The 23,557-nt window shown below is 43.1% G+C and overlaps 1 protein-coding gene and 1 long non-coding RNA gene across 3 annotated transcripts in view; one reads left to right on the top strand and one right to left on the bottom strand.

The window, feature by feature from the left end:
* LOC137383942 (AMP deaminase 2-like) overlaps nucleotides 1-23,557 on the bottom strand; it is a 194,206-nt gene that overhangs the window by 143,407 nt on the left and 27,242 nt on the right. The gene's annotated exons all lie outside the window — the stretch shown is intronic.
* Nucleotides 22,670-23,322, top strand: LOC137384119 (uncharacterized). Its single transcript, XR_010977528.1, has 2 exons — nucleotides 22,670-22,791; nucleotides 22,946-23,322. It is a non-coding gene; the product is annotated as an uncharacterized lncRNA (long non-coding RNA).

The following is a 23,557-nucleotide window of genomic DNA, read 5'->3' as shown; positions in this document are numbered from 1 at the left end:
TTAGGGCTAAAGGGATCAAGGAATATAGGGAGAAAGCGGGAACAGGGTACTGAGTTTGGACGATCAACCATGATCGTATTGAATAGTTGTGCAGGCTTGAAGGGCCGAATGACCTATGTCTGCTCCTATTTTTCTATGTTTCTATTCTAATCCCATTTTCCAGCACTTGGCCTGTAGCCTTGTATGCTATGGCATTTCAAGTGCTCATCTAAATACTTCTTAAATGTTGCGAGAGTTCCTACCTCTACCACCCCTTCACAGGCAGTGTGTTCCAGATTCCAACCACCCTCCTGGGTGAAAAATTATTTTCTCAAATCCCCTCTAAACCTCCTGCCCCTTACCTTAAATCTATGCCCCCTGGTTATTGACCCCTCTGCTAAGGGAAAAAGTTTCTTCCTATCTACCACTCTCATAAATTTGTATACCTCAATCATGTCCCCCCTCAGCCTTCTCTGCTCTAAGGAAAACAACCCTAGCCTTTTCAGTCTCTCTTCATAGCTGAAACTCTCCAGTCCAGGCAACATCCTGGTGAATCTCTTCTGTACCCTCTCCAGTACAATCACATCCTTCCCATAATGTGGCGACCAGAACTGTACACAGAACTCCAGCTGTGGCCTAACTAGTGTTTTATACAGCTCCATCATAACCTCCCTGCTCTTATATTCTATACCTTGGCTAATAAAGGCAAGTATCCCCTATGCCTTCCTAACCACCTTATCTACCTGTGCTGCTCCCTTCAGTGATCTATGGACAAGTACACCAAGGTCCCTCTGACCCTCTGTACTTCCTAGGCTCCTACCATCCCTTATATATTCCATTGCCTTGTTAATCCTCCCAAAATGCATCACCTCACATTTCTCAGGATTAAATTCCATTTGCCATTGCTCTGCCCATCTTACCAGCCCATCTATATCGCCCCGTAATCTCACTATTTACGACACCACAAATTTTCATTTCACTTGCGAACTTACTGATCATACCTCCTATATTCACGTCTAAATCATTAATGTACACTACAAACAGCAAGGGTCCCAGCACCGATCCCCACGGTACACCACTGGTCACAGGCTTCCAATCGCATAAACAACCCTCGACTATCAGCCTCTGCCTCCTGCCACTAAGCCAATTTTGGATCCAATTTGCCAAATTGCCCTGGATCCCATCGGCTCTTACCTTCTTGACCAATCTCCAATGCGGGACCTTATTAAAAGCCTTACTGAAGTCTATGTAGACTACATCAATTGTTTTACTCTCATCTACACACCTAGTTCACCTCCTCGAAAAATTCTATCAAGTTTGTTAGACATGATCTCCCCCGGACAAAGCCATGCTGACTATCCTTGATTAATCTCTGCCTCTCCAACATTAATCCTGTCCCTCAGACTTTTTTCCAATAGTTTCCCTACCACTGATGTTAGACTCACTGGCCTGTAATTACCTGGTTTATCCCTGCTACCCTTCTTGAATAATGGTACCACATTCACTGTCCTCCAGTCCTGTGCCACCTCTCCTTTGGCCAGAGAGGATTTGATAATGTGTGTCAGAGCCCCTGCAATGCCTGGGGATTTATCCACTTTTAAGCCCGCTAAAACCTCCTCCTTTTCAATGCTAGTGTTAGAGGTAGTGGTTTGGAAAGTGCCGTTGTAGGAACCTTGGCAAGTTGCTGTAGTGCATCTTGTAGATGGTACACACTGCTGTCACTGTGCACTGGTGGAGAGAGTGAATGTTAAAGGTGCTGGATGGGGTGCTGATCAAGCACGCTGCTTTGTCCTGGATGGTGTCGAGCTTCCTGAGTGTTGTTGGAGCTGCAGTCATCCAGGCAAGTGGAGTATATTCCATCACACTCCTGACATGTGCCTTGTAGATGGTGGACAGGCTTTGGGGATTACAGAGGCGAGTTACTCTCCACAGAATTTCTGGTCGCTGATCTGCTCATGGCCACAGTATTTAAATGGCCGGTCCAGTTAAGTTTCTGGTCAACGGTCTCCCCCAGGATGTTGCTGTTGGGGATTCAGTGATGGTAATGCCATTGAGTGTCAAGAGAAGATGGTTAGATTCTCTTTTGTTGGAGATGGTCATTGCCTGGCACTTGCATGGCGCATAACTCTATGACTCTATTGTTACTTGCCACTTATCAGCCCAAGCCTGAATGTTGTCCAGGTCTTGCTGCATGCGGGCATGGACTGCTTCAGTATCTGAGGAGTTTCCTAGTCCTGAACACTGTGCAATCATCAGTGAACACCCCACTTCTGACCTTATGTAGGAGGGAAGGTCATTGATGAAGCAGCTGAAGATACTTGAGCCTAGGCACTCTTACAACAATGTCCTGGGGTTGAGATGATTGGCCTCCAACAACCACAATCATCTTCCTTTATGCTCGGTATGACTCCAACCAGTGGAGTTTTCTTCTTGATTCCCACTGAAATCAAATTTGCTAGGACTCCTGGATGCCACATTTAGTTAAATGCTGCCTTGATGTAAAGGGCAGTCGCGCTCATCCCACCTCTGGAATTCAGCTCTTTTGTCCATATTTGACCATGGCTGTAATGAGGTCTGGAGCTGAGCAGTCCTGGCGGAACCCAAATTGAGCATAAGTGAGCAGGTTGTTGCTGCATAAATGCCGCTTGATTGCACTATCACGACACCTTCCATCTCTTTGCCGATGATTGAGAGTAGACTGATGGGGCCGTGATTGGCTGGATTAGATTTGTCCTGCTTTTTGTAGAAAGGACATACCTGGGCATTTTCCACATAGTCAGATAGATGCCTGGGTTGTAGCTGTACTGGAACAGCTTGGCTAAGGGCACAGCTAGTTCTAGAGCACGTCTTCAGCATCAGTCACGATGTTGGCAGGGTCCATAGTCTTTGCTGTATCCAGTGCCTTCAGCCATCTCTTGATATCACGTGGAGTGAATCGAACTGTCTGAAGACTGGCATCTATGATGGTGGGGAACTCAGGAGGAGGCCGAGATGGATCATCTATTTGACACTTGGACTGAAGATGACTGCAAATGCTTTAGCCTTGTCTATTACACTCATGTGCTGGGCTCCCCCCTCATTGAGCATGGGGATGTTTTTGGAGCCGCCTCCTCTGGTTGTTTAATTATGCACCACCACTCATGACTGCATGCGGCAGGACTGCAGTGCTTTGATCTGATCCGTTGATTGTGGGATCACTTAGCTCTGTCTGTAGCATGCTACGTCTGCTGTTTAACATCCATGTAGTCCTGTGTTGTAGCTTGACCAGGTTGGCACCTCATACCTGGTGCTGCTCCTGGCATGCTTTTCTACACTCCTCATTGAACCAGGGCTGGTCCCTTAGCTTGATGCTAATGGTAGAGTAAGGAATATGCCGGGCCATGAGGCTGCAGATTGTGGCTGAATACAATTCTGTTGCTGCTGATGACCCACACTGCTTCACAGAATCCAGTTTTGAGCTGCTAGATCTCCTGCTGTTCTCAAAATGAACAGGGACTATTCTGGTTCCATAAGAATGAATGAATTAATTGATTCTTACACTACCTCAGTTTGAAGCAGACCATGAGCTGCAAAATTCCATAAACTGGTTTCTCTGGCTTTAAAACATAACTTTAATGCCTTGCCCATTAACAAATGTTCTATATTTCAGTGGCTCCAGTCTATGAGTCTTCGAACCAGTACAAAAATCACTTCTTAAAAAAAAAAGACACTTAAATATAATTCACTCCAAAATAATAGAAACATTTTGTATCCCAAAATGTGACACAAACTACCTGTGAGCATCACAGCAGATCAGCTTGTTACCATCAAAAGCAACTTTTTATGCTATCAGCATTACCAACAGGACCTGAGACAATATTTTTACAATTATTACCCACTAAATTCATCCTTAATCAGGACTACTTTTGCTTAAAGAGTACACAGGACTATATTAACCAATATTTTTAGTATAAAAAAGGGCCACCATATTTTGTGAACAATGACAAAAATTGCATTCAACCACAGTATGTTAAAAACACTTCATCTTACTCACCAAACAAAAAAAAAATTCAAACACCATTGATAATAATGCCCCCTAAACAAAATCACCTAACAAATATTTTGTGAATGAACTTTTTATCAATGTTAACAAAAAAGCAACATGTATCAACCAAAGCAGTACTGGAGGGGGAAAAAACTTCACAAAAATAGAATGAAGTTGTGTTCAGTGAGCATCTTCATGATCAGCAGTTTTCAGTGAATGGGTTAAGTCTTCTCCAGGAGATTGCACGAGCTGTCATGTTCAGACTATACTGAATCTTAAAAAGCTGCTGTGTTTTTGTATTTGCCAGATGGATACCATTAAGCCATTGTGCCAAGCAGAATAGCAAATGGAGATGAAATTCACAGCTAGTATAAAAATATAACTGTGCCCTTTCAATCATGGTCAATGATGAAGTCTTTAAGGTGAAGAAGCGTTGGAAATTCCAGAAAATGAGTCCATGCTCTAGTTTTTCCTTTTTTAGATGCCTACAGACATATGTTTTCCACCATTTTCTGTTTTATTTCAATTTTCTAGCATTTGCAATTTATCTTCACTTTTGACAAACCTGCAAATTATCCCGTCCCAATCAAACTCTTTCAAAACCAACAGAATGCCATATTGTGCTCTTAAATAGTTACTCTCACTTATTCAGGTTGTAATTCTCTATCAATATATGAGGAACTGAAAGTAATTAGTATCAATAAAGGAGGTAGTACTCGAAAAGTTGATTGGATTTGGAAGTTGATAAATCCTCTGGACCAAATGAGCTACATCCCAGAGCATTGAAGGTTGTGGCTATAGAGAGAGTGGATAGTGATTATCTTTCAAAATTCTAGATTCTAGAAGGATTCCTTCAGACTGGAAAGTGGCAAATAGAACCCCACTATTTAAGAAGGGAGCGAGAGAGAAAACAGAGAACTACAGACCTGTTAGTTTGACATCAGTAGTAGAGAAAATGTTAGAATCGATTATAAAGAATGAGATAACTGGACACTTGGAAAATAATGATATGATTGGGCAGAGTCAACATGGATTTGTAAAAGGGAAATCACATTTGACAAACCTGTTGGAGTTTTTTTTTGAGAATGTTACTTGCAGCATAGATAAAGGAGAACCAGTGGATGTGGTGTATTGGGATTTTCAGAAGGTCCCACAGAGCAGATTAGTAAACAAAATTAGAGCACATGGGATTGGGGTAATATACTGCAATGGATTGAGAATTGGTTAAGAGACAGAAAGTAAGAATAAATGGGATTCTCATGGTTCTCTCTTGGTATTTCTTTGCGGACGAAGATTTTGGGAAGGTTGTAGTAATCGGTTGCAGGCCCGCTGGTGGCTAGTCAGGCCTATCTGCGACTGGCAGATTCTCCCACAGGTATAGTCGCTGCTGAGGGCAATTGGATCTATCCTTCTCCTCCTTTTCTCTTTCATGCTGGTTCTTCACTCAGTCTCAAAAGTGTCTGTAGCCCTCCTGATGTAGCATCTCCAGGCATCACGATCTATGGCCTGCACTTCCCACTGGCAATGGTCGATGTGGCACGCAGAGAGGGATCTCTTCAAGAAGTCCTTGAAACTTTTGCATGGGGCCCCTCTGTTCCTTTTACCTGTGGTCAGCTCTCCATACAACACGACCTTGGGCAGGCAACTATCGTCCATCTGGGCAACGTGACCCACCCAACGAAGTTGGCTTTGCAGGATGGCCTGGTGATGCTGGCTGTTTCCAGGACTTCAATGTTCGAGATGTGGTCCTGCCAGCGGATCTTGAGGATGTTGCGGAGGCAGCACTGATTGAAGTGCTCTAAAAGGCGTACATGACAGCGGTATAGGGCCCATGACTTGGCACCATACAGAAGGGTGGTGAGGACTATAGCTTTATACAGAGTTTGGTCTGTGCTCTGAGGCTATGGTTGCTCCATACACGTTTGTAGAGTCTACCAAATGTACTGTTTGCTTTTGAGAGCCTATTGTCCACTTCCTTGTCTATGGTGGCATCAAACGAGATGGCGCTCCCCAAATAAGTACATTGCTTGACGGCATTCAGCTCAGTTCCCTCAATGACAATGCTTGGTGGTCTATATTCTTCTTGGGGTGCAGGCTAATACAGGACTTCAGTTTTCTTTAAACTGATTTTTAGTCTGAAGAGTTGTGCCGCCTCGGAAAAATGTGTTGTTATACGCTGCAGGTCTGACTGACTGTGGGCCAGCAGAGCAAAGTCATCAGCGAAAAGAAGTTCAGGGATGAGTTTTTCTTGTGTTTTTGTGTGAGGCTGAAGACGCCGGAGGTTGAAAAGGCCTCTCTCAGTCCGGAAGCATACGTAAACTCCCTCAAGGACTTCCGTTGCCTGCTGCAGCATCATGCTGAAAAAGATGGTGAATAGGGTCAAGGCCAGCGCACATCCCTGCTTCACACCATTGGAGATATAGAAGGGATTTGAGAGGTCGCTGCTTTGCTTGACTTGTCCGTACTGATTTTCATGTAACAGCTTCACCATGGTCAGGAACCTGGGTGGGCATCCAGGTTTTTCAATTATTTTCCAAAGTACATCTCTGCTCAGTATTAAATGCCTTGGTGAGGTCTACGAAAGTGACATACTTTGCTTTGCTCATGACATTTTTCTTGTAATTGTCTGAGTTCAAATACCATGTCTGTGGTGCCTCTGTTTGCTCTGAAATCACACTGGCTCTCTGGGAGGTTTTCTTCTGCAATGGTAGGCACAAGCCTGTTCAGAAGTATTCGAGCCAGGATCTTCCCAGCAATAGAAAGGAGGGTGATCCCACGGTAGTTGGAGCAGTCTGATTTTTCTCCTTTGTTTTTGTACAAGGTGATGATAACTGCATCACAAAAGTATTATGTACAGTTTTGGTCTCCTTCCTTATCTAAGGAAGGATATACTTGCCATAGAGGGAGTGCAACGGAGGTTCACCAGACTTATCCCTGGGATGGTGGGATTGTCTTATGAGGAGAGATTGAGGAAACTAGGCCTGTATTCGCTAGAATTTCGAAGAATGAGAGGTGGTCTCATTGAAACTTACAAAATTCTTACAGGACGTGACAGGGTAGATGTGAACAGGATGTTTCCTCTGGCCGGTGAGTCTAGAACAAGGGGACACAGAATAAGGGGCAGTCCATTTAAGACGGTGATAAGGAAGAATTTCTTTACTCAGAAAGTGGTGAATCTGTGGAAGTTCAAATCATTGAGCATGTTCAAGACAGAAATCGATGGATTTCGAAGTACAGAGGGTCAGAGGGACCTTGGTGTACTTGTCCATAGATCACTGAAGGCAGCAGCACAGATAGATAAGGTGGTTATGAAGGCATATAGGATACTTGCCTTTGTTAGCCGAGGCATAGAATATAAGAGCAGGGAGGTTATGGTGGAGCTGTATAAAACGCTAGTTTGGCCACAGCTGGAGTACTGTGTACAGTTCTGGTCACCACACTATAGGAAGGATGTGATTGCACTGGAGCGGGTGCAGAGGAGATTCACCAGGAAGTTGCCTGGGCTGGAGCATTTCAGCTATGAAGAGAGACTGGATAGGCTGGGGTTGTTTTCCTTAGAGCAGAGAAGGCTGAGGGGGGACATGATTGAGGGATACAAAATTATGAGAGTGGTAGATAGGAAGAAACTTTTTCCCTTAGCAGAGGGGTCAATAACCAGGGGGCATAGATTTAAGAAAAGGGGCAGGAGGTTTAGAGGGGATTTGAGGAAACAATTTTTCACCCAGGAGGGTGGTTGGAATCTGGAATACACTGCCTGAAGTGGTGGTAGAGGCAGGAACCCTCACAACATTTAACAAATATTTAGATGAGCACTTGAAATGCCATAGCATACAAGGCCACGGGCCAAGTGCTGGAAAATGGGATTAGAATAGTTAGGTGCTTGATGGCCGGCACAGACACGGTGGGCCGAAGGGCCTGTTTCTGTGCTTTATAACTCTATGACTCTATGAATACTAACAACATCAACGGATATGGGGATAGTAGGGAAAAATGGCATAGAGGTAGATGATCAGCCATGATCTGTTTAAATAATGGTGCAGGCTCGACAGGCCAAATGGCCTACTCCTGCCCTATGATCCTGTGTTCCTTTGGTCCTATTTTGTTGCTTAAGCTTGTGCTTACATTCTTGAGTGAAATGGCCTTCAACAAAAACAATCTAATTAATACATTTGAAACAATTTGCAGCATCTCATTCACTTACAATCCTTTGCAGAATATAATTTCTCAACTTATAGATGTATTAGAAATAAATTTTACAGGAAAGACACTAAAGACAAACTACCATAAAACAAACCATTTTATTACCCATGATGATAATGATAAACCTGAACAGCTGTCCTTTCAGAAAATGATTCGTACGGACACCGAGGTACTTCATGGGCAAGTAATGATGCTGCATGTGAAAACCAGATCATCACAATGATAACTGGGAAATCAGAACATTTACAAACAAAGACTTAAATTTATGCAGCACCTTTTACAACCTCTGGACGTCCCAAAGTGTTTTACTGTTAATGAAGTACTTTTGAAGTGTAGTCGTTATTGGAACGTAGGAAACACAGCAGCCAATTTGCATACAGTATGCTCCCTCAATTAGCCATATAATGTGTTTTAGTGATGTTGGTTGAGGGATAAATATTGGCCAGGGCACCAGGGAGAGCTCTCTTGGGATCTTTCACATCTATCTGAGGGGATAGACCAGGCCTTGGTTTAACAGCTCATCTGAAAGACAGCACCTCCAATACTGCAGCACTGTACTCCCTCAGTACAGCACAGGAGAGTCAGTCTGTGCTCAGGTCTCTGCAGTGGAACTTTATCCCACAACCTTCCTGACATAGCAAGCGAGAGTGCTACCACTGAGCCACAGCTGACATGTCATTTCCAATCCTATAGAAAACAGCAAGGATATCATACTACCATGAAGACCCGAGGAGACACAATCTCACTTATTTAACTGCTTCTTGCATGATTATTGAATGTCATCGCACTGAAGTAAATAGAGTCCATTGTTTATCTATATGGGAGTGGGAACTGATTGTTATAGCCAGCAGGGAATTAACACATTTCACACATTATTGTCTAAATTGCAGCCATAACCTCTACAATAAAGATTGAAAGCAATAAACCTTGAAATACAGAAACTGCATGTGGAAAAATAAACATCCCAGTAGTGATTGAGAAAGAAAAACGGAAAAGACAGGTGGGAGTTGATGTGGGTGACTTCCACTTTTCACGTCGCAACTAACTGCAGATAGTGTTTTTAAAAAGTGTTTTAGTCCGAGATTTTTTTTGAGAGTAAAATAAACAGGTTTTCTCTTAGGTTAAAAAAGATAAATATTTATTTTTCACAATAACCGAAAAATGTTCGCAACTTGACCCAGGTAGATAGATGGTTAGGAAGGCGTATGGGATACTTGCCTTTATCAGCCAAGGCATAGAATATAAGAGCAGGGAGGTTATGGTGGAGCTGTATGAAATGTTAGTTAGGCCACAGCTGGAGTACTGTGTACAGTTCTGGTCACCACACTATAGGAAGGATGTGATTGCACTGGAGAAGGTGCAGAGGAGATTCACCAGGAGGTTGCCTGGGCTGGAGAGTTTCAGCTATGAAGAGAGACTGGATAGGCTGGGGTTGTTTTCCTTAGAGCAGAGAAGGCTGAGGGGGGACATGATTGAGGTATACAAAATTATGAGAGTGGTAGATAGGAAGAAACTTTTTCCCTCAGCAGAGGGGTCAATAACCAGGGGGCATAGATTTAAGAAAAGGGGCAGGAGGTTTAGAGGGGATTTGAGGAAAAAAGTTTTCACCCAGAGGGTGGTTGGAATCTGGAATACAACGCCTGAAGTGGTGGTGGAGGCAGGAACCCTCACAACATTTAAGAAGTATTTAGATGAGCACTTGAAATGCCATAGCATACAAGGCCACGGGCCAAGTGCTGGAAAATGGGATGCGATGGTCGGCACGGACACGATGGCCCTGTTTCTGTGCTGTATAACTGTGACTCTATGACACTCACGCATTCACAAACACAAAGAAAAAAAAGAGAATAGAGTGGTAGCATGCAGTTTGAGTCCAATTGTAGTAAAAAAGCTTGTTGTTTCAAGAAAACCTTTAGAAGCTATTTGAGAGGAAATGTTTCAACGGTGAAGGCCTGTAAGTTCTTTGCCTTGAAAAGGATGAAGTGTTGCAGGTTCCTTGTGGTTAAGCCTCAATCCAAAGTCATTGGAGGAAAATCTTGGTTCACATTCACAGGCGAGGGAGTTCCAAAGTCACCTTGCAATTTCTGTGCAGCAACAGTAAAAAATTAAGTGTTGTCAGCAGGGCTCCTGCTTAGCTGGAATGGTCACACAGCTGTTCTGCTGGAAAGGACCTTCTCTGGCTGTTCTGCCTCAGAGCGATATCTTTTAAAAGGTAGAAACTTATCAAGTTGGGGTGTCGGACAGGTGACTAAGATCTCTCCCCTGGGGTGATTCATACATTGTTTCAGGACGGCATCTGAATGTGGTCCATTCTGATGAATAGGTGCTCTTCACATCCATTGTGGTGACCGTTACGACCGAGGCGGGAGGAGTGCACTGTTTATTCTAGCTCCACTTCTCCATGGGTCACAACATATATTTAAATTTTTTCCCCACATACCGATACGGTCAATCATCGACTCTATTTTTATTTCACAATAAAGAACACCAACCAGTTTTCATCAATAAAAAATAAAATTATCAGATTATAAAACAAGTCTTAACCAATAATGAAGTAAAGCATTAACACACAGATCAGATTGAAATATTAAAGTTCCCCTTTTACCTTTGCTCCTCACACAAACACATATACCAGTTAGCCAGAAAATTTAAAGGGATTTTTGTTTTGAGAGCTCTATCACAGACAAAAAAAACACCTGGGCTGAATACTTGCTCTTCTTGAAGAAACAGCAGATGAAATGTTATGTTCCAAAACTGGCGTCCAGTCTCACCTCCGCGTACACGTAGACAGGTCACTGGAAGCTTTTAGAACAGCTCTTTTCAAGCATTGTTGAAAATTAATTTAGCAGACTTTTCTTCAAAGACAGGAGACAAATGAGTTGACACAGTGGACTTCTCAGGTCTTTCAGAGAGGTCCTGGAAACCTGAGCTGGGTTGTGGTCTTCTCTTCTCTCCTTGGAAATTCTCTTTTTTCTTACACCATTCAACCCTAACTCAAAACACCTCCATCAATCTTGACCTGTCACTTCTTTGTAAACAACTTCTCCAGATGTCCAAAGTTTTCTGTTGTTTATTGATCTGGAAGTCAGGTGGTTTCCTGGAAAGGCCTGTTGCTGGAAGTCAAGTGGTTTCCAGGAAAAGCTTGTTTTTCTCACAAGACCTCTCAGTGCCGCTTTTGAAAAACATTTCCAGGGACTGTTTTTCAAAGTCAAGTGGCCTTTACATGACTCCCTTTGAAAACCCAAAGTTTAACATTTCTTTAATCTTTCAAAAATGGATCCTCAAAATATATATTTAAAATACAGAGGCACTTTCATAACATGACCTTGGCCATGGGGACAGGCTGTCTGCAAAAAGTCTTTGTTAGTTTATTCCTGTAGATGGGAGACCATTACATACTGTTGACTTTTCAATTTCAATGGGTTCTCGACTAAGCTAATTCAGACAAGGTTAACGAGTTTCAGCTTCAGCAGACAAACATGTATATTTCCACTGCAAAGGGAAGTGGGGGGGGGGGGGGGAGAGGCGGGGCGGAGGAAGGAGATGTATCACCTGACCTATTCTTCCAATTTGTTGCATAGTCCAGTGCCACAGCTTTTTACTTTTTCATTTCATAATATCTCCAGTTCATTGTTTATTTCATCAGGCCTCCTTCCAAGCATGGCAGAAAGGAAAAACAAACTGCTGGAAATCTAGAGTGAACACAGAAAATTCTAAAACTGCAGTTCTATCAGTAAGAGAAAATATAGACTAATGTTTCAAGTAGATTCCCAAAAGGTCACAATCTGAATTTACTTTTTCAAATGTCGACAGACGAGTGCATATTATCGGAATTTTGTGCTTAAATAAAAGCTTTAACCTTTGAGAAGTAGCTTGTTGTTAAAAATTGTACTAGGTCTCTTGCACTGCGGAATAAAAGCAAATAGCTTCATCACAAGTGAAATAGCTCATCTTTCCTGCATTTGCAAGTTAGGGCGGGGGGGAGCCACTGCATGGATGAGGATGAACTGCTGAAAGGGAGTTAACATTGCAAAAGCCAAACCCCATAAGGGGCACATTCAGCCATCACAGTAAGTCTCCAACATCCTTTCTACTCAACAGTGACTTCTAGAGGTAACAGAAGTATTGTAGCAAAGTGAGCATACGCTCAATCTACAACCTAAACATTTTGAGTCTTAATTAAGCAAATTTGTGCATCTTGTTGCTCTTCTGGGCATTTCAGTGTGGCCAGGATTTAAACACTCCCAACTAGATCGGGAGTGTCTTTTCGTACAACTATTCTTAAGAGCCCTGAACAACAGGATAACATGCTCAAAGGACATTAAAGGCTACTTTGTATTTTACTTGCTTATTTCAAAGTTCCATGCTCACAGGCAGCTTTGGTAAGCACATTGCTCGAGTGTTAGTCTCTTAATCCAGGAGAGCACAGTTCAGATTCCAGTCTTTAACAAAAAAAAAAATCACAACTCTGCATTCTTCAATAGCACAGGTACAGTGGGGCAGCGCAGTGGTTAGCACCGCACCCTTACAGCTCCAGCGACCCGGGTTCAGTTCTGGGTACTGCCTGTGTGGAGTTTGCAAGTTCTCCCTGTGACCGCATGGGTTTCCTCCGGGTGCTCCAGTTTCTCCCACATGCAAAGACTTGCGGGTTGATAGGTATTTTGGCCATTGTAAATTGCCCCTAGTGTAGGTAGGTGGTAGGAGAATTGGTATTAATGGGTGGTTGATGGTTCGCACAGACTCGGTGGGCCGAAGGGCCTGTTTCAGTGCTGTATGACGATGACAAGTTCATTGTCAGCCATGACTCAGTTGTTAGCACTCTTGCCTCTGAGTCACAAGGTTCCAAGTTCAAGACCCACTCCAGTGCTTGAGCACAAAAATCAAGGCTGACCATGATCCAGCGCATTACTGAGCGAGTGCTACACTGTCAGAGGTGCCGTCTTTCAGATGAAACCTTAAACCGAGGCCCCACCTTCCTGCTCGGGTGGATGCAAAAGATCCTGTGGTACTATTTTGAAAAGCTGGGGAGTTATCCTCAGTGCCAATGTTTATCCCTCATTCACAAAAAGAGACAGTATTTGGTATTAATCACATTGCTGTTTGAGAGAGTTTGCTGTGCACAAATTGACTGTTGCGTTTCCTACATTACAACAGAGACTACACTTCAAAAGTACTTTCTGAAACGTTTACTCTGCTTCTCTCTCCACAGATGTTCCTGGACCTGAGTATTTCCAGCACTTTGTTTTATTTTAGATTTCCAGCATCTTCAGTATTTTGCTTTTATTCAACAGTACTGGCTGTAAAGCATTTTGAGACATTCGGTGGACATGTAAAGAGCTGTATAATTGCAAGTCTTTCGTTTTTTCATTAGCCAGGGAGAGCATTTATATGTAAAGAAAAAAATCAGAGGTATTTAATAATGGTATTATAATAATCCAGACTCTTATAGTAGATGCTCAGTGCAAAATATGAGCACACTTTGGAAACAATCCTATTCTGGAGTCAAATCCTATTCATCACAAAATGGCTTTAAATAAAAAAAATCATGTTCTTGGGATGTGGGTTACACTGCAAGGCTACATTTTTATTTATAGATCAGAACAGTTAGGGGTAGCAAGTGCCCTTCCCTGAAGGACATTAGTGAACCTGCTGGGTTCTTAACATAAAATCAAGAGTTTTCATGGTTATTTTCTGGTGTAATCCCACAAATGGCTAGATATATTGAATTTAATTTCAAAACTCGTCACGGTAGGATTTGCAGCCTCTGGATCTTGGTTGCTAGTCCTTTACCACAACTATCAGTTAGAAATAAACAGATTGTTTATTGCCAACTAAATTATAGAAACAGAGGTTTACAGCACAGGAAGGGGACACTTGACCCATTGTGTCTACACCGGCCAAAAAACGAGCCACCCAGTCTAATCCCACCTTCTAGCATTTGGTCCGTAGCCTTGCTGTCTCTACTATCCTTTCAGGCAGCGAGTTCCAGACCCCCCAACATCCTCTGGGTGAAAACATTTTTCCTCATCTCCCCTCTAATACTTCTACCAATCATTTTAAATCTATGCCTCCTAGTCACTGACCTCTCTGCTAAGGTAAATAGGCCCTTAACATCCACTCTATCCAGGCCCCTCACAATATTATACTTTTCAATCAGAGCTCCCCTCAGTCTTCTCTGTTTCAAGGAGAACAACCCTAGCCTACCCAATCTTTCTTCATAGCTGCATTTTTCCAGTCCCGGCAACATCCTCGTAAATCTCCTCTGTACCCTCTCTAATGCAATTTGTGCAATGCAGAAGCCTGCATTTTCATTGCCTCGGGGACTTTTTTTTGCAAAATTGTGGTACTCAGACAGCAAACCACACTACATATGGCAAGTGTAACAATTTGCAGGATTTGTCACAGTATGTCATACCAGCCTAAATCATTCGACCTAATTAGGATGCGATGTTTTATCAACTGCTTTAGATTTACACAAACTGTAAGCATTTATGCTTGTGAATAATTGGAAGAATGCAACTCTTCATTACTCTTCTCCTTGCTAATTTGCATCTCTTCAGCAGTGACATATGCTCAGATACTGTTCCATGGGAGCCATTCTCCCTAGAGTACATTGCTCAAGTGGCCACCTGTCACGTGCATGAGCTCAGTGACCATTGCTGGACTATTTGACCACAGACAACTTATAGTTGAGCTGGATCCTATCGTCACGCATATGCACTTTCCAGTGGGGTTACCAATGATCTCCAATAGGAACGCTTGCTCATTTTCCTCCCTCCTAACTCAGGAATTCCAATCCCAGTCACAACACTGTAGCCACTGCTCTGGCTAGGACCAGAAAACTAATCCCCAACTATCAATCAAACGGTGCTACTCCCTCGTCTCTACTCCTCAGTACCACATCTGACAGTACATTTACCCAATGAAGTCTCAAGAGGAGCCCACTTTATATCCACAGCCCTATTTATACTTTCCGCGACAATGCTAGTCCCATTCAGTTCAGGTGGCGACCATCTCAACTGTGCATCTCCTTCCTGTTCCAATTCTGGTGTTGGTATCCCATGAAATGGAATCCCTTCTCCCTCGCTCAAGCATTCACCTTCCTGATATATCTATCCCTTGCTAATTAGCATGCAGTAAAACCAGAGTGGAGAAATGTTTATTTTCATAAAAAAGTGATTTTATGTTTAAAAATGATATAGAAGCACTGGAGAAAGTGCAATAAAGATTTACAAGGATGAAAACAGAAGTGAGTTTCAAGACAGTAATCCAATCAAGTAAATAAGATGGTATTTTGCACAGTAGGAGCAAACCATCAAGAACTTATCAGGAAGAACTGATCAGGCCGAGGCTCTTTTCTCAGCCTTTTTTTATATAGCGCAGCTATCTGATAGAGTTCTTGAAAATTATGAAAGGGTTTAGAACTAAGGGCTATAAATATAGGACAGTCATTGATAAATCCTGTAAGGAATTCAGGAAAAACTTTTATAAGAGTGGGTACAGTATGGAACTCTCTACCACATGGAGTGGTTGAGGTGAATAACATGCATTTGAGAGGAAGCCAATAAGCATATGGGAGAGAAAGGAATAGAATATACTGATGGGGTTAGATGAAGTACATAGAATGGGAGAAGACTCACTAGCAACAGTGCTTTCAGCTGTGGTGGAAATGATTATAGCAGCTAGTAGGAAATTACAGTATGGCTTTGATCAGCAATAAATTTTGAGTGCACTTTTTTTCCGAAGCTTAGTATATACCATAATAAAACTGTGTTTGCACTAATGTTTCATGCCTTTGAGGTTAGTTAATGATTTTAATTCATCTCATAAATCCTTTATTTTTCTGCGTCCTTTGTACCCTGTTTTATAGTCCAATAAATAGTTAGAATGGTAGTATCACCCAACATTAGCTGTTGTTTTTTTATGAGGGGTTATACAGACTTTCCCCTACAGTGAACACCTGCTGACTCTAGACTAGAAAAGTTATGAGGGGAGGCCACTTGCTGCTGAGGGGACTATGGGAGATATGGAAGTTTCATTTGAGATCAATAGGGCTGCAATTCTTGCCTACAATGATTTTATCATCTCTGTAGGACAGTAATCTTTTCTGGCTCCCACTTCATTCAATACCGTCTACTCCTCAATTCAAAATTGCTTAATTTAATTTCATCTGTCAATTCAAACTGAAATTGTGCAAAACAAACTTGTACTGTGCATTATAGTTGCTTAATTTGTACTAGATAACTCAAATCGTTTTGAGCAAAAATAAATTGCTTTAACATGAGTAGACTGTATAATTAATGTTGCCTATTTCCAAATAGATGTTGCAGGGATGTAATCCTATATATTACAGGCAACATAATTAGGTACCTCTTGATGAGTTCCAAGGCAATAATCCAATCAAATAGATAAGATGGTATTTTGCACAGTAGGAGCAAACCATCAGGAATTTAGGAACATCATCTAATCCTGAACTTTTATTGGTATTTATTTATTTAGAGTTACAGCACTGAAACAGGCCCTTCGGCCCACCGAGTCTTTGCCGACCAACCACCATCCATTTATACTAACCCTACAGTAATCCCATATTCCCTATCACCTACCTACACTAGGGGCAATTTACAATGGCCAATTTACCTACCATCTGGTATCTTAGAATGTTTTTCTATTATGTGTAATAGTGGACCTGTCCATTCTCATTCATCCTTCCAACACCATAGCACCCAAGGCAGGAGGGCCATGAATCATGGTCGGCCCCAACCCTGGCATTAAAGACCCCCAACAGGAACAGGTGTTCAGTGTTGGGGATGCTATTAATGATATTATGGAGTTCCTTGTAGAACTGGTCTTTAGCTTCAGGTGGGGACCAGAGTGTTGGAGCATAGATGCTGAGTAGGTGTACTGGACCAGAGGCGGTGAGCAGTTGGATGGACAGTATGCGTTCCAAGCCATTTGAGGGAGGCTCTATCATGCTGAGCAAGGAGTTTCTGATGGCGAAGCCCACTCCATGCTGTCTAGGTTCTTCAGGATCCCTACCCTGCCAGAAGAAGGTGTAGTCTTGCTCTGTTAGAGATCCACTCGCAGGGAGGCATGTCTCCTGAAGTGCTGCAATGTCTACATTGAGTCTACTGAGCTCGTTGTTAATGATGGTGGTCTTCCGAGAATCGTTGATTCGCGGAAGGTCTTCCGACAGGTTAGGACACATAGTTCTGACGTTCCAGCTTACAAAACGAAAGGCTGGTACCTTCTTTCCTTTTTTCGTGCTGTTGGGTGCGGTGTTGCAGTCCACTTTTCGGGCAATGACCCTGAGCTCCCAGCACCCATTGAAGCAGGTGGACTGTGGCGGGACAGAACCTTATTGACCAGGGGCTGCCCGATTTGAGGCGGGCGGTAGCTGTCCAGTGAGGTGCGATGCCCTCTCCCACCGACAAAGGCAACCCGTGTCGCCCAATCTCTACGCCAATTGAGCTGGACTTATAACCCGTAACTGCTGCCTTCCGTGTTGTTTCGGTCGCTGTGAGGCGACTATGCAGTGACCTCTCCATGGCGCATGCCTGGGCGAATATATGGAGGTTGAGAGTTGCCCAAGCGTCAAAACCCCTCGTCTCAACTCATTCCATCTTCGCTGCCTCCGGAGAATCCTTGGCATCAGGTGGCAGGACCGTATCTCCAACACAGAAGTCCTCGAGGCGGCCAACATCCCCAGCTTATACACACTTCTGAGTCAGCGGTGCTCGAGATGGCTTGGCCATGTGAGCCGCATGGAAGATGGCAGGATCCCCAAAGACACATTGTACAGCGAACTCGCCACTGGTATCAGACCCACCAGCCGTCCATGTCTCCGCTTTAAAGACGTCTGCAAACGCGACATGACGTCCTGTGACATTGATCACAAGTCGTGGGAGTCAGTTGCCAGCGATCGCCAGAGCTGGCGGGCAGCCATAAAGGTGGGGCTAAAGTGTGGCGAGTCGAAGAGACTTAGCAGTTGGCAGGAAAAATGACAGAAGCGCAAGGGGAGAGCCAACCGTGTAACAGCCCCGACAAACAATTTCTTCTGCAGCACCTGTGGAAGAGTCTGTCACTCTAGAATTGGCTTTTATAGCCACTCCAGGCGCTGCTCCACAAACCACTGACCACCTCCAGGCACTTACCCATTGTCTCTCGAGACAATGAGGCCAAAGAAGAAGAAGAACAGTGGATCTCAAATTTGTTGTCTTATCTGTACAATTCTTTTAATGTGGGATAAAAACAGAACATGCTGGAAATACTCAACAGGTCAGGGAACATCTGTGGAGAGAGAAACAGAGTTAACGTTTCAGGTTGTAGACCTTTCATCAGAACCTTTCACGTTAACTTCATTTCTTTAACACAACGCGTGCAGAAGAATAACACACTGAGGTTCTTGGTACATGTAAGCTCATTTTGAGCACCACAGCCTTTTGGTTATCAGGTTAGTTTATCAGGCTTTTCTTGGTTTGGCAGAGATGAGGAATCCTGCCTTTTATAGAGAGCGATCTCAAAAGTGCTGGGTCGTTGTTCTAATGGTTTTGCATGTGGCTTGAATACATGTTTCTACCTGCAGGTAGTAGGTGGGAAAACAGTCGTAGCTTTCCATACAGAAAATAAGACTTTGCTTAGTAAGCATAGAATGAGGTTAGATGTCAAGAAGATTTTCCTTTTGCAGAAGGTCATTGTGTGCTGGCAACTTATTCCAAAGGCCATAGTGGCTGCACATTTGCTGCAAACGTTCAAAAGAAAACTGGAAAAGTTGCTGAAAGAGGCTGATAGCACTGTCTACACTGTGTGATATGTCGGGCAACGTCTCTTGCAGCTCATTTTTGATCACCTTCGGGGGGTTCAAAGAGGTGATTTTTAAATGTCTCCTTCAGGATATTAAATGGCTGCTGATGGGTGGGGGACATTTAGAGGTCTTGTTGCCAAGTTGCTGCGTGGCTGAGTGGGGGTTGAGTCAATGGACCAGCTGGTTACATGCTTTTAACATCTACACTGTCTTTTTGGACAATTCATTTCTTCCCAGAAGTTTCTTCAGTATTAATGAGAGCATCCTAACTAAAGTACTTTAAAACTAGTAAAAAGGTGATGGTTGGGGTGGGGGAGGATATCCAGATAAAATAGATGAAATTAAAGGTCAGACCAACGTAAAGAATAAGGGGAACAAACAGTTATAGAACATAAAGTATAAAATGGCAATTGAGGGGAACAAATAAAAACAAACAAAATGCCTGTATAGTAATGTACATCGCATCCAAAACAAAAACAGGCAAACTGGAGACAATAATACATAATGATGTGCCAGATGAGATAAGGATAATTGAAACATGGCTTAACAAGAAGACTGGCAGTTAAACATTGCAGTGTATAATCCATTTACAAAGAATAGGAAAGGAAGACGGGTGGGATAGCTGCATTAATTAGACACAACATAACAGCAAGAGAAAAAAGTGTCAGAATTAACATTAAGATAGAAATAGAATCAATATGGATTGAGACAAAGGATTAGAAGGGATCAATTACATTCATAGGGATAATCTACAGACCACCTAATAGTGAGGGGGAAGTAGAGGAAGAAATATGTAGACAAATCCACGAAATCAGTAAAAGACACAGAATAAAAATCATGGGAGATTTCAACTGCACCCAAATAAACTGGCAAGAGAAAGGGATCGGGGTAAAAGGGAATGAGGTTTTTCAAAAGTGGGTCTAGGACTCCCTTCTTACCTGTACATTAGAAGAAGCCCAACAAGAGAGGAATCACTAATGGATCTTGTAATGGAAAATGAACCGGAGCAGATGATAAGGGAAAAAAAAAGTGTTGGGTACATCTAGGCAACAGTGATCATAACATAATATGATTTAAAATAATGATTGAGAAAACAGAAGTAGGGCAAAGACCAAAGTAACTTCAAGGGGATGAGAATGGAACAAGGAAAAATAAACTGGAAATCAACTATGACAAAGAGATAGAACAGCAGTGGGAAATATTTAAACAGTGATTGAGAGAGTTCAGCAGAAATATATTCTGGTATAAAATAAGAGCTACCCAATAATAAAACACCATGGATGAATAGAGAGGATAAAATTGAAATTGAAAGAAAAGCCATACACAAAGTACATAGATAATAAAGGAGAGGATGCCAAAAGGGAACACAAAGAGGTTAGGAAGGAAGTCAAAAAATTTTTTAATTTTTTTTTTAAAGGGAACTACGAAACAAAATAAATAGTGTGGTATTCTACAGACACATAAGTAACAAAAGAATCAGGATAGGGACACTAAAGGATGCACAAGATAAACTCTCAGGTAATGGCAGAAATATTGAATAGTTACTTTTCCTCAGTATAAACTTGGAAAACTAATAAGGGGACAGAACATTAAAAGAGATTTAAAGAAAAAGATATTTGAGATAGGAAATGGGGAGATAATTGATAAACTAATCAAACTTAGAAGGTATAGAACTATTATTCCTATATTTAAAAAAAAAGAGACAGAATAAATCCAGGGCACTATAGACCCCAAATAGCGTAATGTCAATGGTAGGAAAGATAATTGAATCTTTACTCAAACATGTAATAGAAAAAGACTGAGAAATATAACAAACAGTAGTCAGCACCAGTTTCTAAGGGAAGGTCATTCTTGATCAATCTGATCTTTGACGTGGGAAGTGGTGTTTCACAGAAATCGATATGAACCACAGTGATCCTAGAAACTTGCATTAATGATTTAGACTCGGTAATCGGAAGTAAAATTTCAAAATTTGCAGAGTACACCAAATTAGGAGGCATTGTTAATACAAAGTAAGAATGCAACAAAAGACAAGACATTAATAAACTGGGAGCATGGGGGTGTAAGTGGCAAATGAAATTCAATATAGTTAAGTGTGAATTGATCATTTTGGTAAGAAGGATAAGAGGTCACATATTGCGTGGCTAAGAATCATACTAGATTGAGAAGCAATGGAGTCTAAGGGTACATGGATACAAAAATCACTAAAAAGTAGCAACACAAGTTAATAAAGCCATAAAAAAGCAAAGAGGTTCATTACTACAGGTACAGAGTTGAAAAGCAAAGTTCTGTTAAACTAGTATAGGACAATCCGGACCGCAGCGCATGCGCAGAGGGCCTGAGACCGTGTGCGCATGTGCGTCAATCTTCCGAAAGCTTCGGCGCGAGTTTTTGAAAATGGAAGGAGGAGAGGTTTCGTTGGGCATTTTATCTCAATTATTTAGTCATTTTGGACATTTGCTTCACTTTTATTAGACAGAGGAGATTGTTCCAAGGTAAGTTGCTCTGAAAATATATACATTGTCTGGAGCACTGCATGTGCTCCAGTCCCTGTTGTTAAGTTGGTCTGAAAACATTTCGAGGGGGGAAGGGAGGGGGGAGAAGGAGGGAAGGGAGGGGGGAGAAGGAGGGGAGGGAGGGGGGAAAGGAGGAAGGGAGGGAGGGAAGGAGGAAGGAAGGGAGGGAGGTGGGGAGGGAGGGGGGAAGGGAGGTCGGGGGGGAGCAGCGGAGCGGAAGGGGAGTGCCTTTTTCTGTGCATGCGCCATAAACACAAGGACTGGCTGATGAGATGGAGCCAATTAATTTGCCCAACAATTGCCCGGAAGCACCTTCAGATGGAGGTGGCATGCGCTGGACATCAGTCGCGTGCCACAATCCATGGATCCTGAGCGTTTCACCCCCTGGCCTAATGATCTGATGGACCATACATACGCCTGCCTGTTCAAAGCTCCACTTCCCCCACCTGCAGTACCCTCTCCTTGCTGTTCAGTTACACAGTCACCTGTTCCTGCACCCATCCGAGCAGTGCACGTGGACACACAGCCACATGTTTCCCCATCCGCCCTTGAAACAACCATGCAGAGCCTTGTGAGACTCCGCAATTGCCAGCTGCTGCCTGTCAAGCAGAGAAGGCGTCCAAAGGGATCAAGCACTTGGGGAACATTCAGCAAGAAGAGACTGAGCACTAAAAGAAACAAGCATGCCGTGTCCAGTGGTAGCACAAATGTGAATGCTCTTGCTACATACACAACTGGTGAGGTGGGAGTGCAGCCACACCATTCTCCATCCTCAGTGTTGCTTTAAGGCAAAGGTAGATAAGAGTGAAAGAAATGGAAGATGATGCTGATAGTAGTAGGCAGGATTAAATGGGAATGGATGGGAAGACGCACGAGTAGCATAACCCTAGCAGGGAACAGCTGGGCTAAATGGCCTGCTTTATGTTCATAGTCCAAAAGAAATGTGCTTCTTTTTCCAGCACCCTCACATCATTCATGTTTTCCCTGAGAGCAGCATTGAACCATCACGAGATAGGGGCAGTTACATCATCCTGACTCCTACAGCTGAGGTGGGTACTAAGTGATTCATTGGCCTATACTGCAGAGCATAAAGCATGCGCAACAGTAATTTCATTGGAGGGAGGGAAGCTCTGACACTGATGTTCTTTCATTATTTCCTTTCATGTAAAATGTGCCCTTGAGAAAACAATCCTTGACACTTAAGGACGGCATTCCAGCAAAGGAGGCAGTGCAGGAGATGACGTAAGGATGTGATGATTCCTGCATCTGAGGTGGGTAATAAGTGTTTCATTGGCGACGGTATCAATTGGTGCCTTCACTGCAGAACTTAAAAAGGTGTGCGCAACAGTAATTTCAGTGGATGGAGGGAGGCAAGCTCTGACTCCGATTTGCTTTTCTTCTTTTCATGTAAAACATGCCGTCCAGAAAACAATCCTCGAGACTTACGGTCAACATTCAAGCAACGAAGGCAACTGGATCATGCTGCGGAGCTCATCACGATGTGGAAAGGAACATTGCATTTATGGATGAATTGGGAATGCACATTGGTATGCGCTTGGGGAACATTCACCAAGAATAGACTGAGCTCAGACTCTTGTGACTTTGCCTTCTTCACATGGACAATACAGTAGTGGAATAGAGAGCCAAGCGTTCATTCACCACAAGGCTCTCCAGGAACAATCTCTTTAGCTGTGCATAGCAGAGACTCGGCCTGTCTGTCTAACGGGAATGCTGGACACAACACTCATGTATCCATGCACAGCAGCTCCTCGGATACTTCATAAAACTTTTCAATAATTAAACCCAGAATTGTTGAGGTTTTGTTTTGCATGCTATTTCCCCGACTTTGCAACTGCACTTCAGATATTCAACTATGGTGGAGGGGTGGAGGTAGGGGGTGAAGAGGGGGAGGGGTGGGTGAAGAGGGGGAGGGGTGGGTGAAGAGGGGGAGGGGTGGGTGAAGAGGGGGAGGGGTGGGTGAAGAGGGGGAGGGGTGGGTGAAGAGGGGGAGGGGTGGGTGAAGAGGGGGAGGGGTGG

The sequence above is a fragment of the Heterodontus francisci genome, chromosome 25, assembly GCF_036365525.1.
Source record: "Heterodontus francisci isolate sHetFra1 chromosome 25, sHetFra1.hap1, whole genome shotgun sequence".
Taxonomy (NCBI): domain Eukaryota; kingdom Metazoa; phylum Chordata; class Chondrichthyes; order Heterodontiformes; family Heterodontidae; genus Heterodontus; species Heterodontus francisci.
The sequence above is the reverse complement of the archived record's forward strand: the minus strand, read 5'-3'. Positions and strand labels throughout refer to the sequence as shown.